Raw genomic sequence first — 14656 nt, 5'->3', positions numbered from 1 at the left:
TGCAGGTACCACATCCATGGATTCAACCAATCCCAGATCGAAGATATTCGGGGATGGGGGGAGCTTTGTTGTCGATGATGTATACTAGGCAGTTAAGCCTCTGATGGTTGTGTCTGTTCTGATGAATACTTAGGGACAACTGTACTGGAAGTCTTCCGGGTTTTACTTTTTAAAGAGGTGTGGGAGCAGAGGAATGGAAACATATTTTTTAAGTGGGGAGGCTGGTGATCCTTTAATTTTTTTAAAGTAGTGCTACCTTAGATGAACAAATTTATAATTTCCCCTCATTGTTTAGTTTTAACCCAATGAAAAGAGTGTATCTGTGGCATACTATTTTCCACGAAAACCCTGAATTAATGCTGCATGATTTAGTTTCTTCTTTCCTTTCAGTATTATAAAAACCTTAAAGTCAATGTTTGCAATCTTTCTTTGGATATTTATACTTTTATTATGTATTTATTTCAAATGGAATTTGCTTTTAAGTGACGACGACATGCACTTGGGGGTGGGTGGATGGAGTTCTCATTTATTTTGAAATCCCAAATTAATGAGCATGATAAACTGTTATTGCTGGCACTGGCTTTACCCCAAGTGGCCAAGTGGCACTGTCTGACTTTCTACTCTTAAGTCCCCTAACCCCCATCCTTTCCCTTTCCATTGACTTGGGATAGCCCTTGTAGACATGCCAATCACAGTGGGAAAGGGGGCAAGGGGGAGGTCACAGTGCATGGGGTTCAAGGTCACAGTGGGAGGAGCAAAGGGGATCACAGTGCAAGTTAATCAGGTCCTTCCCTCTGCTCAAGTCCAGTTGTCTGCCACGGCAGTGTGACCCATGGCGGACGACCCAGGAGGTGGTGACGGCGGCAGCATTCTTTCTTGCCCACATTTATCTGCGCTGTTTGAAGCCTTGTGACCCATCAGGACCCAAGGGCTGTCTGATCACATTATTGGGCTGCCTGCTGTCTTCGGGTTGGGAGATCCTGGTTGGCCGGTCGAGGATGGGTTTCTCTTGTTCCTCCTCGGGGCTGGCGCTGCCCAGGATCCACTTCCGGGCTTCTGTGTACTCTGCCTCCCGCTGTGCTAGGGACTTGACTGGAAGAGCTGGCCTGCTGGTGGAGTTGGGGCTGCTGACCACACCATTGCTGGTGGGCCTCTTGAGGATGCGGATCTGAGGGGGGGACCGGTGGGAAGGCTATCATCCTGAATCACAATGGGCACTTTGGGAGGAGATTTGGATTTCCTCTCTTTTTGTGTGATCTTCAGGTTTTTTTCCAACTGTCTGTCTATTTCCCCGCTGTCTGCCGCCTCCTCCCAGCTCTCAGCAACCTCCTCATCTTCCATCTTACTCGCCGCTTCCCCTCCTCCCCTGGATATTTATACTTTTAAATAGTACCTTTTAAGTAGCAGTGTGGGACAAGGCTTGTAAATGTTTTGTCTAAATGTTCCATTGTCACCTTGTGTCCATTTATCACTCTTCTAAATCTAACTTTGCATAAGTAACCCATGTAAAAACTGTACATTTTTCAAAACTTGTAAATAAAAATAAACTTATAATGGAATACTATGCTGCCATAAAAAAGAAGGAATTCTCATCATGTGAAGCAACCTGGATGGAATTGAAGAACATCATGCTGAGTGAAATAAGCCAGTCAATGAAAGAGAAACACCACATGACCTCACTCATTTATGGATAATAAAGAACATTATAAACTGATGAACCAAAAGATATAGAGACAGTAAAGCAACAAGCAGACTGTCAAATTACAGCGGGGGGGTAGGGAGATCTGGGGGAGATAATAGATCAACTGAAGGACTTGTATACATGCATATAAGTACAACCAATGGACACAAAACTCTGGGAAGAGAGGGTATGAATGGGAGGGGGGGAATGGTAAGATATGTACACAGATAATAATTTAATTAAAAAATGAAAAAAAAAAACCACTTAAAATTTTAAAAAAAAATTAAGCATATGCTGACTGATATAAAAAATAATATAGAGATCCAACAAGAGACTAGAGGATCCCAAGAATCAAGTCAAAGATCTGAAATACAAAGAAGCAAAAAACACCTGACTGGAAAAGCAAAAAGCAAAAAGAATCCAAAAATATGAAGATAGTGTAAGGAGCCTCTGGGGAAACTTCAAGCGAACCAACATCCAAATTATGGGGGTGCCAGAAGAAGAGAGAGAACAAGATACTGAAAACCTATTTGAAGAAATAATGACTGAAAACTTCCTCCACCTGGTGAAAGAAATAGACTTACAAGTCCAGGAAGGACACAGAACCCCAAACAAAAGGAACCCCAAATAAAAGGAATCCAAAGAGGACCACACCAAAACACATCATAATTAAAATGCCAAGAGCAAAAGACAGAGAGAGAATATTAAAAGCAGCGAGAGAAAAACAGTTAATTACCTACAAGGGAGCACCCATACGACTGTCAGCTGATTTCTCAACAGAAACTATACAGGCCAGATGAGAGTGGCAAGAAATATTCAAAATGATGAATAGCAAGAACCTACAACCAAGAGTACTCTACCCAACAAAGCTATCATTCAGAATTGTAGGTCAGATAAAGAGCTTCACAGACAGCCGAAACCGGTTTGGCTCAGTGGATAGAGCGTCAACCTGCGGACTGAAAGGTCCCGGGTTCGATTCCGGTCAGGGGCATGTACCTTGGTTGCGGGCCCATCACCAGTGGTGGGTGTGCAGGAGGCAGCTGATCGATGAATCTCTTTCATCGATGTTTCTAACTCTCTCTCCCTCTCTCTTCCTCTCTGTGAAAAATCAATAAAATACATATTTAAAAAAAAACAAAAGAGCTTCACAGACAAGAAAAAGCGGAGTTCATCTCCGCCAAACCAGTATTATATGAAATGCTGAAAGGTATTCTTTAAGAAGAGAAAGAAGAAGAAAAAGAATAAGATAAAAATTGTGAACAACAAATACATATCTATCAACAAGTGAATCCAAAAATCAAGTAAATAAAAAATCTGATGAACAGAATAAACTGGTGAATATAATAGAATCAGGGGCATAGAAAGGGAGTGGATTGACATTCTTGGGGGGAAAGAGGTGTGGGAAGAGACTGGACAAAAACCATACACCTAACGCCAAAACCTGTTTGTCTCAGTGAATAGAGCATCCGCCTGTGTACTGAAAGGTCCCGGGTTCGATTCTGGTCAAGGGAATGTACCTTGGTTGCAGGCACATGCCCAGTAGGGGGTGTGCAAAAGGCAGCTAATTGATGATTCTTTCATCGACGTTTCTCTCTATCCCTCTCTCTTCCTCTCTGTAAAAAAAAAAATCAATAAAATATATTTTTTAAAAATTTGTACACTTATAGATGAGGACAGTGGGGGGTGGTATGGGCAGAGGGTGGGGTGGGAACTGGGGGAAAAAGAGGAACAATTGTAATAATCTGAACAATAAATATTTATTAAAAAAAAAAAAAAATACTTCACAGATAACCGTCATCTTTAAACTGTAGAATTTCCAGTTTCATTTCAAAATGAAACAGGACTATTAAATTTTACATTAAAAAAGGTTTTAATTTTACTTGTGATGAGCCTCCTGAGTCTAAGTATAAGATGAATACAGTCTAGTAAAAATCTATATCTAGCCCTAGCTGGTTTGGCTCAGTGGATAGAGCATTGACCTGCAGACTGAAGGGTCCTGGGTTCAATTCTGGCCAAGGGCAAGTACCTCAGTTGCAGGCTTGATCGCCAGTAAGGGTTGGGTAGGAGGCAGCCAAGTGATGATGTTTCTCTCTTATGTTTCTATCTTTCTATCCCTCTCCCTTCTTCTCTCTCTAAAAATGTCAATAAAAACATATTTAAAAAGAAAGTTTTTTAAAAAAATAAATCTTTATTGTTCATATTACAAATGTTCCTCATTTCCACCCCCCCTCCATTGCTCTCCTCCACCAGTTTCCCACCCCACCTTCTTCCCTTTCCCCACCCCCTATTGTCCTCATCCTAGGTGCAGTTTATGTTCAGTCTCTTCCCACATCCCCCTCTCCCCTTTTCCCCGAGAATCGTCAGTTCATTCCCCTTCCATACCTCTGATTCTATTATATTCACCAGCTAATATTGTTCATCAGGCTTTTTAATTCCCTTGGTTTTTAGATTCACTTGTTGATAGTTACATATTTGTTGTTCATAGTTTTTATCTTTATTTACTTTCTATTCCGAAAGAACCCCCTTCAGCAATTCATATAATTCTGGTTTGGCGGTGATGAACTCCTTTAGCTTTTTTTTTTTTATTAGTGAAGCTCTTTATCTGGCCTTCGATTCTGAGTGATAGCTTTGCTGGGTAGATTATTTTTGGCTGTAGGTTCTTGCTATTCATCACCTTGAATATTTCTTGCCATTCCCGTCTGGCCTGCATGGTTTCTGTTGAGAAATCAGCTGACAATCATATGGGTGTTCCTTTATAGGTAACTACCTGCTTTTCTCTTGCTGCTTTTAATATTCTCTCTTTGTCCTTTGCTCTTGGAATTTTAATTATGATGTGTCTTGGTGTGGTCTTCTTTGGATTCCTCTTGTTTGGAGTTCTGTGCGCTTCCTGGACTTGTAAGTCTAATTCTTTCACCAGGTGGGGGAAGTTTTCTGTCACTATTTCTTTCAGTATGTTTTTGATATTTTGCTCTCTCTCATCTTCTGGGACCCCCATAATTCTGATGTTGGTTCACTTGAAGTTATCCCAGAGGTTTCTTACATTATCTTCAACTTTCTGGATTCTCTTGTCTTCTTGCTTCTGCGGAGGAGTGTCTTCTGGCTCTTTATGTTCCAAATCTTTGACTTGATTCTTGCGATCTTCCATTCTGTTTTTAGGACTCTGTATAATATTTTTTATTTCAGACAATGTATTCTTTATTTCTGGTTCATCCCTTATTATTTCTTGTTGATCCCTTATTAGTTCTTGTTGATCCCTTTTCATCTCCTCATAGGTCTTATCGACCTTTTCTAGGAAATTCTTGAAAAACCTTATAAGTGTGGTTTTGAACTCTATATCCAGTCTCTTCTTTTCCTCCATTTCTTTTGTTTGTGATCTATTTCCTTGTCTCGGCATTTTCACAGCGTCCCTGAGTTGGTAGGGCGGCTTTGTGTGCTAAGGTATCCTATATGGTTCAGTGAGTCAGCCTCCCAGTTACCTGAGGTGGACAGTCTTGGTGTAGCCCTTTGCGGGCTGTGTGTGCAGTCTTGTTGTTAAGCCTTGCTTGTTGTTGGTATCACTGGGAAGCGTTGATCTCCAAGCCAATTGGCTATGAGGATCAGAAGTGTCTCAGCTAGGAGGGTTTCCTTATTCCGCTTGAATGGGGCGGAGTCTCGGGGTGGCACAGACAAGCTTTGTTGAATCCCGCACAATTGGTTGCAGAGAAGCTTTAGATTCCTGTCTGCCCCTCCCTAGGAGAGTCCTATTGGCAACTGGCAGCAAACGAGAAAGCTAGCCACTGGAAGGACTTCTGTGCTCCGCTTGGAGGGGGCAGAGTCTCGGGTGGTACAGACAAGCTTTATTCAGTCCCTCCCTATGAGGGTCTGGTTTCTGAGTCCTGCAGAATGGCCGCTGGCTTTACACACCTCCGAGAGATCTCTTCCCACTGCCTGACAGTCTGGCCTCTCCCTGTCTGGGGCTGTCTATTAGCGCAATAGGGTGGTTCTGTTTTCCTCCCAAACAAGAAAGACAGCCGCTCATTAGCTGTCCGCCCGCTCTGCACGCAGGGAGTAAGCCGGTAGTGAACTCGGCCCGCCCTCTCCGCGCTCCGCAAGCAAGTCACACAGTTCTCCGCACCTTCACAGTTCCTGAGGTTCAGCGTGCCTTCTTTCTCCTTCCCAGATGGTAGAGCTTCCTCTCAGCCAGCCGTCCGGCGCTTCAGGATGATGTTTCCCCTGTTTTTCAGTTCTAAATTCAAATTTGTTGTGGTAGGCTGCATTCGGGTGTCTACCCTATGCCGCCATCTTGGTTTCTCTCTAAAAAGAAACTTTTATCAAGAACACAACTTTTTTAGTTAATTTAAAAAGGAGAGGCTTTTTAAATTACTGCTTTCATGAAAGTCCACTTAAACTAAACATTTTATTTTATTCATAACTAAATTATTTTACTTCAGGATTCATTACTCTTTATTTTAGCAATATATAACTACATTCTTTCTTTTTCCCCTCTCCCCCAAGCATCAATGTGAGAGACACATGGATTGGTTGCCTCCCACACTAGCCCTAACCAGGCTGTGGGTCAAGCCTGGAACCAAAGGATGTGCCCTTGATCAGAATTGAACCTGGGATCCTTCAATCTTAGGGCCAATGTTCTATCCACGGAGCCAAATCGACCAGGACCAATATTCTTATTTTAAAGGAAACAGCAATGTTTACTGCAACTGGGGGGAAAAAATCCCAGTTTTTGCCAAAACCGGTTTGGCTCAATGGATAGACCGTTGGCTTGGGGACTGAAGGGTCCTGGGTTCGATTTCGGTCAAGGGCATGTACCTTGGTTCTGGGCATATTCCCAGTAGGGGGTGTGCAAGAGGCACCTGATTGATGACTCTCTCTCATCGATGTTTCTAACTCTCTATCTCTCTCCCTTCCTCTCTGTACAAAATCAATAAAATATGTTAAAAAAAAAAAAACACACCCAGATTTTAACACCAAACCCGTAGCATCAAAGTGTTAAAATCCCATGTAAGTGAAGAGGAAAGATACACTGACAGAATATAAACTGGGAAATATTATATATGGTAAAAATTATAAAGTTTGTACTCTTTCACCCCAAATTTTTCCTTAGAGAAACCCTCTCACGATAAAAGACGCTCCTATATAATAAATAAAAATTAAACGGAACTGCCGAGACAGGTTTGGCTCAGCGGTAGAGCGTCGATCTGCAGACTGAAAGATTTTGGGTTCGATTCCGGTCAAGGGCATGTACATTGGTTGCAGGCACATCCCGGGTGGGGGGTGTGCAAGAGGCAGCTGGTCGATGTTTCTCTCTCATCGACGTTTCTAGCTCTCTATCTCTCTCCCTTCCTCTCTGTAAAAAACGAATAAAATATATTTAAAAAAAAAATTAAACGGAACTTCCTAGTTAAAAAAAAAACAAAAACAAAAACAAAAACAGCAGAGACCGGTTTGGCTCAGTAGATAGAGCGTCGGCTTGGGGACTGAAGGGTCCCGGGTTCGATTCCGGTCAAGGGAATGTACCTTGGTTGCGGGCATATCCACAGTGGGGGGTGTGCAAGAGGCAGCTGATCGATGACTCTCTCTCATCGATGTTTCTGACTATCTCTCTCCCTTCCTCTCTGTACAAAATCAATAAAATATATTAAAAAACAACAACAACAACAACAACATAGGTTATGCCGCTAAGCTCTTCCAATAATCCTACCTAATAAAAGAATAATATGCAAATTAACCATCACTCTGCTACAACCACCAGCCACACCCACCAGCCAATCAGAGCGGTATGCAGATAAACCCAACCAAGATGGCTACAGCCACAGAGAGCAGGAGGGAGGCTTGGGTCCCCCAGGCAACAGAAGAAGCCAAGATTTCCGCCTTCCCTAGCCAGCCTAAGCCTCCACTCAAGGCTACAAAGTTTCAATTATAGAAGGTAAACAAATCCAAACAAAAATGGCTGCTGGCCACAGAGCCAGCAGGAGGCTTGGCTCTGCTCCAGGCTATAAAGTTTCAATTGTAGAAGGTAAATAAATTCCAGATATATCTGCTTGGGTGCCAGGGGGCGTGGCTGGCCTGCAAACCACCACAGGCCCCTCGCCCAGGCCACCCCACGCCCCAAAGGAATTCTCACCCTGATATGGGACATCCTTCAGGGCAAACCAACTGTGACCGGCTGGTTTGTGCACCAGGTCTCTATCCTATCTAATAAAAGAGTAAGATGCAGATTGACCATCACTCCAACACATAAGATGGCTGCCCCCATGTGGTCAAAGATCCTGCCCCCATGTGTACACAAGATGGCCAGCAGGGGAGGGCAGTTGGGAGGCACCAAGCCTGCAAGGAAGGGCAGTTGGAGGCGATCAACCCTGCAGGGGAGGGCAGTTAGGAGTGACCAGGCTGGCAGAGGAGGGAAGTTGGGGGCAAACAGGCTGGCAGGGGAGCAGTTAGACATCAATCAGGCTGGCATGGAAGTGGTTAGGGGGAGATCAGGCTGGCAGGCAGAAGCGGTTAGGGGCAATCAGGAAGGCAGGCAGGCGAGCAGTTGGGAGCCAGCAGTCCCAGATTCTGAGAGAGATGTCCCAGTTTGGAGAGTGTGCAGGCTGGCTGAGGGACACCGACACCACCACCACCATCACCCCCACCAGCACCACCCCCACCGTGCATGAATTTCGTGCACCAGGCCTCTAGTAGGAGTAAAAAGAGTAGAAGCTGGTAGTGGATGTGCCCTCTGCAGAGCAGGGAGCCCGCACTCCTGCCCCATACCTGCAGCTCCTGGTGCTAGCACCTCCTACCCAGGGAGCCTCCATTCCAGCTGGGGCCATCTGCTAGGAGCCCAAGGCGCTGAACTCAGCCCCATGGCCAGAATAAGACAGGCGATTTTAGTTCTGTTGGAATCACAATGACACATTCCCCTGCATCCTAACACCAGTGCACAGGGCAAGGAGAGCTAGCTCTCTAAGAAAGAGCTGCCACATGGACAGAGCCAGGGCGGGGCACAGCTGATAGGGCAGCCGGTCAGCATTCCAATCCTCTGACTCCCAGAATGCAACTTTATAACCAATTGGCACAGATTTTCTCCCAACACAGCAGTGGAGACACCAAATGACTGTACATTTCACCCTGTAAACCACCATGTTTGCCGGTGACACATGTTCAATGTAGAAAAATTGTAAGGACAATAAAATTACAAATAACCCATGAGGATGAATAAGTTCATTCACATTCATACATTCAAGGAATAGTCACAATAACTCTCAATGTATCAGATTATTTAAAAAAATTACTGCGTTTAACATACAAAGGTTTCTGCCACAGAGCTGTTTTAAAAACCATTCATGTAGACAGATGTGGAATGACATTAGAATTCAGTAAACCTTTAATGTACACAGATCAGTCCTGAAAAGGAAACTGCTTAGGGCGCCATTTCGGTGACACACAATCTGGGGCTCCCTCCTACTTCCCTCTTCAGAAGGAGATGCTGTACTTCATTTTGCAATTTCAGTGTTAACTACCAATATGTTTGCAAATCTCTTAGAATTTAAAACAATTTTATTTGCTGAAGACCTACACTTATTCATTCTGACAGACCAAGAGGCAAAATGCGCTATTCCACTGGCACAACTTACACAAACAAAATTAGTCTGAAGAAAAAGGAAAGACTAAATCTAAACTAAAGGTTGTTTGGTAATCTAATCCTTAAATCTTCCAGGTGCCTGACAACAGACTAGGCTAATCCTCTCCAGGATGTCATTACCTAAGAGCTAGCTCTGGCTTAGGAAGGTACAACTGTCATGGTTTTTCGCATCTTTGTTACTTATATTCAGGAAACAGTTGATGAAGTATCTTTCCACTTATCACCTCCTGAACTCCCCCAACTGTAGGCAGGGCAGGTACCTCTCTGTGGTGCCCCTCACGTGAGCCCTACTAGCCTTGTCTTCTTCCAGGGAGGAATTCCTGCACAGACTCCAGTGACACAGAGCTATGAACAAGCAGGAGGTGTCTGCAGTTCCTAATGTTCTGATCTGACTATCAATAGAAGAAACTAATGAGCCTCATTTGAGGACTGTAGGCTTCCCTTGGATCTGGAGAGCACCGGAGACTCATGCATGAGGCACCATCAAGAGCTAAGAGTCAGTCTCCTGTCTACTTCTTGTGCAAGGACAGGTCATCAGGCTTGACATGGGTCCTCTAAAGACACAGGGGCCCATTTTCTCACAGGCCTGAGCCTTCATGGCTGAGGTAAGGTCTGCCTACAGCCTCTCACACTCCACGCCCTGCACAGACTACTTTACAGAGAGTCCAGGAATTTTCCAAGGGCCACTGTATCTGTGCGCATCACGTCCACCTTGCTCCCTGGCTTTAGAAGCAAACTCCCACCTCATAAAAGCCTCCCTATTGGGACCAGTCTCGCTGCATTTTAGTCATCATTCAGTAAATACCTGCACCAGGGCAGATGCGAGCCTCTCATGCCTAGGGCTCTAGAGACGCGCCAGAGCAGCTGGTTATGGGGGGATTCTGCAGGGTGGTCAGAACAGGAACCTGTTCAGGAGCCTGAATTCAAGTTCCAGGTCTGAGGGTACCGCACACCTGAGCACTCTCTGCAAGTGAGGGGACTCAAGGACCCAAATGGCTGAGAAACATGCAGCACCCACTTAATACCTACACACTGACAGTCACCTTAGGAACACAGGAAAACCCACTCCCTGCAAATTCTCGTGGGCATGAGTGAAAGTTCTGAGTCCCTCGGCCCCGAAGGTGTCTCAGCGCCAGGGCAGTCTCTGGAACAGCTCACTGACATGTGGCTCTGCTAAGGGATGACCACTCACTCCACTTCATTGACCAATGCCACCAAGTATTAAGACTAACATGTAGGTTTTGATTTTGGGGGGTAATCAAAGACAAAATTTCCAAATGTATTACCAGTGGCAGGTCTGCTTTTAAAACCGTTTAATTTTAATATATATTTTTATTGGTTTCAGAGAGGAAGGGAGAGGGAGAGATAGAAACATCAATGATAAGAGAGAATTAATTGAGCCCGAATGGGCATGTACCCTGACCTGGAAGTGAACTGTGACCTCCTGGCTCATAGGTCAGCACTCAATCACTTAACCACGCTGGCTGGGAGAAAACCTTTTTATTTTGAAATCATTATAGAAGTTGAAAGACTTACAGGTTGGTCCCAAGAACCGCTCCAATCTGCCAGTAACTGATGGTCCTCCTTCAGAACCCATGATGATGTCCAAAGGTCATCACACCTCTCACTATCACTATTGCCAGCAACTGCTCTCTGCACGAAACAGCCTCCTTATGGACCTTACCTTACAGTAAAATACGAAGTCTAACAAATATATTAAGTAGATCACTAGGAGAATTAAGTTGTGAGAAGTCAGGGGACAAAACGTGACTTTGTTCAGAAACCAGCAAAGCGGTCATGTGGGGGAGGAGTGAGTCAGGGGCTGTGGTGGGGGCAGGGCCCAGAGGGGCGGGGGGCCTGACCGGCACCCTCCCCAAGGGTTCCTTCCCAGCAGAGGCCGGGCTGTCTCCTCCACGTGCGCCAAGTGTCTGCTCAACACACAGCCCCACGGCTCTGGGCCTCGGGTCCTGTAACACACATCTTGTTGGAACCCAGCCCTGGTCACCATGCCATCCACAGTGACCGATGGGAGACAGAGTCCCAGCAGAACTGCCAGAGCCACCAGAGCCAGCTCTGACCCAGGTGTAAGGAGACCCACAAACGCCCAATTCTAAAGTTTCCTGAAGCCTGGCTCCTCATGTCATCTCCCAGGTCACAGAACTCAGTCCCCAAGCTCATGGCAACCTTCAGCAAGAGAAGCAAGTGAGTAAACCTAAGACCTTAATGCAACCCTGGCAGCAGATGGGGCAATTTTTGATTTGATGTTCTTATCATCAAGACGGTTTTTAAACACAATTAGGTGAGGACAGATGTGTAGCAGTTCAGACACAGCATCTCTGAGGTTATGATCAGCTGGTTAAAACGTCCCCAATCAAATCTAAACTGGAGACAGAAATGAAACGGAGACTTCTGCTTCCGTAGGCCACACTGAACGAATTCCCGGAAACGTCTCTTCGGCGATGAGACAGGGAGCCCTGCCACACCGGACAAACACGCTGGGTCCCAGACCCTCACACTCAGGAAGGCAGACCCCAGGCGTCCGGCGGCGGGCGGGGATGGGCGCGCCGCGACCGGGCAGGACCCGGCAGGACGCGAGGCTTCGCGCGGCCCGAGCCCCAGAGCCCCAGCGCCGCCGCCGTGTGGGCGCCGCCCGCTGCGCCCCGCGCCCCGCGCCCCGCCCTCACCTCCCCGCCGGCGCGGGGGTCGCCCGCCGCCCGGACCTCTCGCAGCCGCGGCCTCCGCGGCCCCGCCCGCTCCCGGCCCCAAGGGAGGGTTGCCATTTCCGGCTGCGGCGCGCGCCCCCCGCCCCGAGGCCTCGCACACCCGCGGCCGCCTCGCCCCGCGGCCCCGCACACCTCGCGACCCTCGCCCCGCCGTCTTCCCGGACTGACGGAGGCCCACTGGGCCCGCCACGAGCTCACCTGTCCGCGCGCCCGTCCGCCCGCCCGCTCTGCTCCGCGACGCTGGTGGCAGCTGGCCCGTGCGCTCCTCAGCCGGGGCTGCGCCTCAGGGACCCCGGGCGGAGACGGCGGGGGCGGCGGCGGCGGGGGCGGCGGCGGGGCAGCGGCAGAGGGCGCGGGAGCGGCACCGGCAGACGCGGCGGAGGCGCGCACGCTCACGCACGCATCCGCACCGGCGCGCGCGCCCCCGGAAGGACGTGGGCTTCGCCGGTTCGTAGCGGCCGGCGGGGCCCAGGGCGCCTGCGCCCAGAGCGCGAGGCTGTGGCCCGGCCCACCCGGGGCGGGTTCGGAGAGACAGCCCGCGGGCGGTCCGGGGTGCGGGCGGAGGGGGCACCGGGGAGCTAGCGGCGCCCGGCCCCCGGCAGCGCCTCCGCCGTCTCGGGCGGGTGGGCTGGTGCCGCCGGGAGCCGCGCAGAGGGCGGGCATTGGTCTTGCAGCCGAGTCTGCATGGGAGAAACAGAACTGATCCTGTCAAAGAATGGAGACAACTAGTATGAAATGAGCCTCAGGCCGGCACCCCTCCACCCAGCCACTGTGACTGACCTTTGCTCATTCCTGGGGCGACGAGATGAGATGGCACTTCCTTCCTGCTCAGCCATCAGTGCCCTTGCCATCGTCCAGCCACCCTCCTAGAATCACCCACAAACAACTCACCTCCCTCCCTGCTCAGCATGTGCGAGCCGCGCTCATCCCACTGATCCCGAGGGAGGGGAGACCTGCTCATCACCCCTTCCTATCTAGACTCCCTTTGAGTAGGAGTCCTACCGTTTATCATGTGCCTGCCTCTGCCCAGTTCACTGGTATTGTCACTTTCCACCCTAGAAGCCACCCAAACAGACCTGGTCAGTGCGCCTGCCTCATCACTTCCACTTTTGCCCACTGGCCATTTTCTGCTCAGAAGCCTGCTGACATCCAAGGCTTCCTATGACACTGAGTAAAATCCAAACTGCCAACAAACTCTGCCCTATCGGCCTCTGTCTTCTTCCACCTTTTTGTCATCAATCTGATCTTGAACTGTCCAGTTTGCCCCAGGCGCAGTGCTGTAAGTGGCAGAGAGCTCTGGACATATCCCGGCAATCATTACATTGAGCAACACCAGGCAGGCAGCAAGAAAAAGGCCCATGGAAACCAAGGAACAGAAAGACCGATATCTGTGTCTGTTAATTCAAGAGGATGAGAGATTTCGGATCAGAATTGAGTGAAAAGAACAAAATAGACCTGTGTTGGAAGCAGCACGAATAATTAAACCAGGCCTTAGTGCCTCCCTGACCTAGCAGTTCTGATGTAGGGATACTCTTAAGAAAATGTCCCCAAATACAGGAAAAGGTGTATGCATTGTGATGCTCTTGATGTTATTTAGAACAGTGAAAATGAAAACCTGTCTACAGATACACTGAAGTGAAATAATCTAGTTATTAAAAATAGAAACAAAGGCTACATAATGAGACAATTCTTGTGATGCTTCCTGAAAGGAAAATGAGCAAGATGCATGATATATAAAAAATACATTACAGCCCTAGGCAGTTTGGCTCAGTGGATAGAGCGTCGGCCTATGGACCAAAGGGTCTCAGGTTTGATTCTGGTCAAGGGCATGTACCTTGGTTGCGGGCACATCCCCAGTAGGGATGTGCAGGAGGCAGCTGATCCATGTTTCTAGCTCTCTCTCTCTCTCCCTTCCTCTCTGTAAAAATATCAATAAAAATATATATATTTTTAAAGTACATTACAAATATGTTTATATCGCTGAAACCGCTTTGGCTCAGTGGATAGAGCGTTGGCCTGAAAGGTCCCGGGTTCGATTCCAGTCAAGGGCATGTACCTTGGTTGTGGGCACATCCCCAGTGGGGGGTGTGCAAGAGGCGGCTGATCAATGATTCTCATCAATGTTTCTAACTCTCTATCCCTCTCTCTTCCTCTCTGTAAAAAATCAATAAAATATATTTTAAAATATATATGTTTATAAACAAACTAGAGGCCCAATGCACGAAATTTGTACACGGGATGAAGGGGGGTGCCTCAGTCCAGTCTGCACCCTCTCCAACCCAGGACACCTCAGGGGATTTCCACTGCCGGTTTAGGCCCGATCCTGGCAGCCAGACATCCCTCTCACAATCCTGGACCGCTGGCTCCTAATTACTCACCTGCCTGCCTTTCTGGTTGCCCCTAAATGCCCCCCCACCAGCCTGATCACCCCTCCCTGCCTCTGTGTGCCAGCCTGATCGCCTCTAGCTGTCCCCTCTCTGCCAGCCTGGTTGCTCCTAACTCCCCACAACCCCACCAGCCAGGTCGCCCCCAACTGCTCTCCCCTGCTGGCCTAATTGCCCTAACTCCCCCTCCCCGCTGACCTGGTTGCCCCTCACAACCCCACTGGCCTGGTCCCCATGCAGCCTG

The 14656-nt window shown here is 47.9% G+C and overlaps 1 protein-coding gene and 1 pseudogene across 3 annotated transcripts in view; both read right to left on the bottom strand.

Moving 5' to 3' along the window:
- Nucleotides 1-12457, bottom strand: part of DNAJC5 (DnaJ heat shock protein family (Hsp40) member C5) — a 42510-nt gene extending 30053 nt beyond the window's left edge. The window contains exon 1 of one of the 2 annotated variants that reach the window (XR_014795292.1): nt 12227-12457. The gene's annotated coding sequence lies outside the window, so the exon portion shown is untranslated. The remainder of the gene's footprint in view (nt 1-12226) is intronic. The other variant, XM_084887385.1, reaches the window with a different exon arrangement.
- LOC311624335 (SUZ RNA-binding domain-containing-like) lies at nt 521-1525 on the bottom strand (annotated as a pseudogene). Its single transcript has one exon. The product of its transcript is annotated as an SUZ RNA-binding domain-containing-like (transcript).
- Nucleotides 12458-14656: the final 2199 nt, after the last annotated feature.

The sequence above is a fragment of the Pipistrellus hanaki genome (genome assembly GCF_964339955.1).
Source record: "Pipistrellus hanaki genome assembly, chromosome: 6".
Lineage (NCBI taxonomy): Eukaryota > Metazoa > Chordata > Mammalia > Chiroptera > Vespertilionidae > Pipistrellus > Pipistrellus hanaki.
The sequence above is the reverse complement of the archived record's forward strand: the minus strand, read 5'-3'. Positions and strand labels throughout refer to the sequence as shown.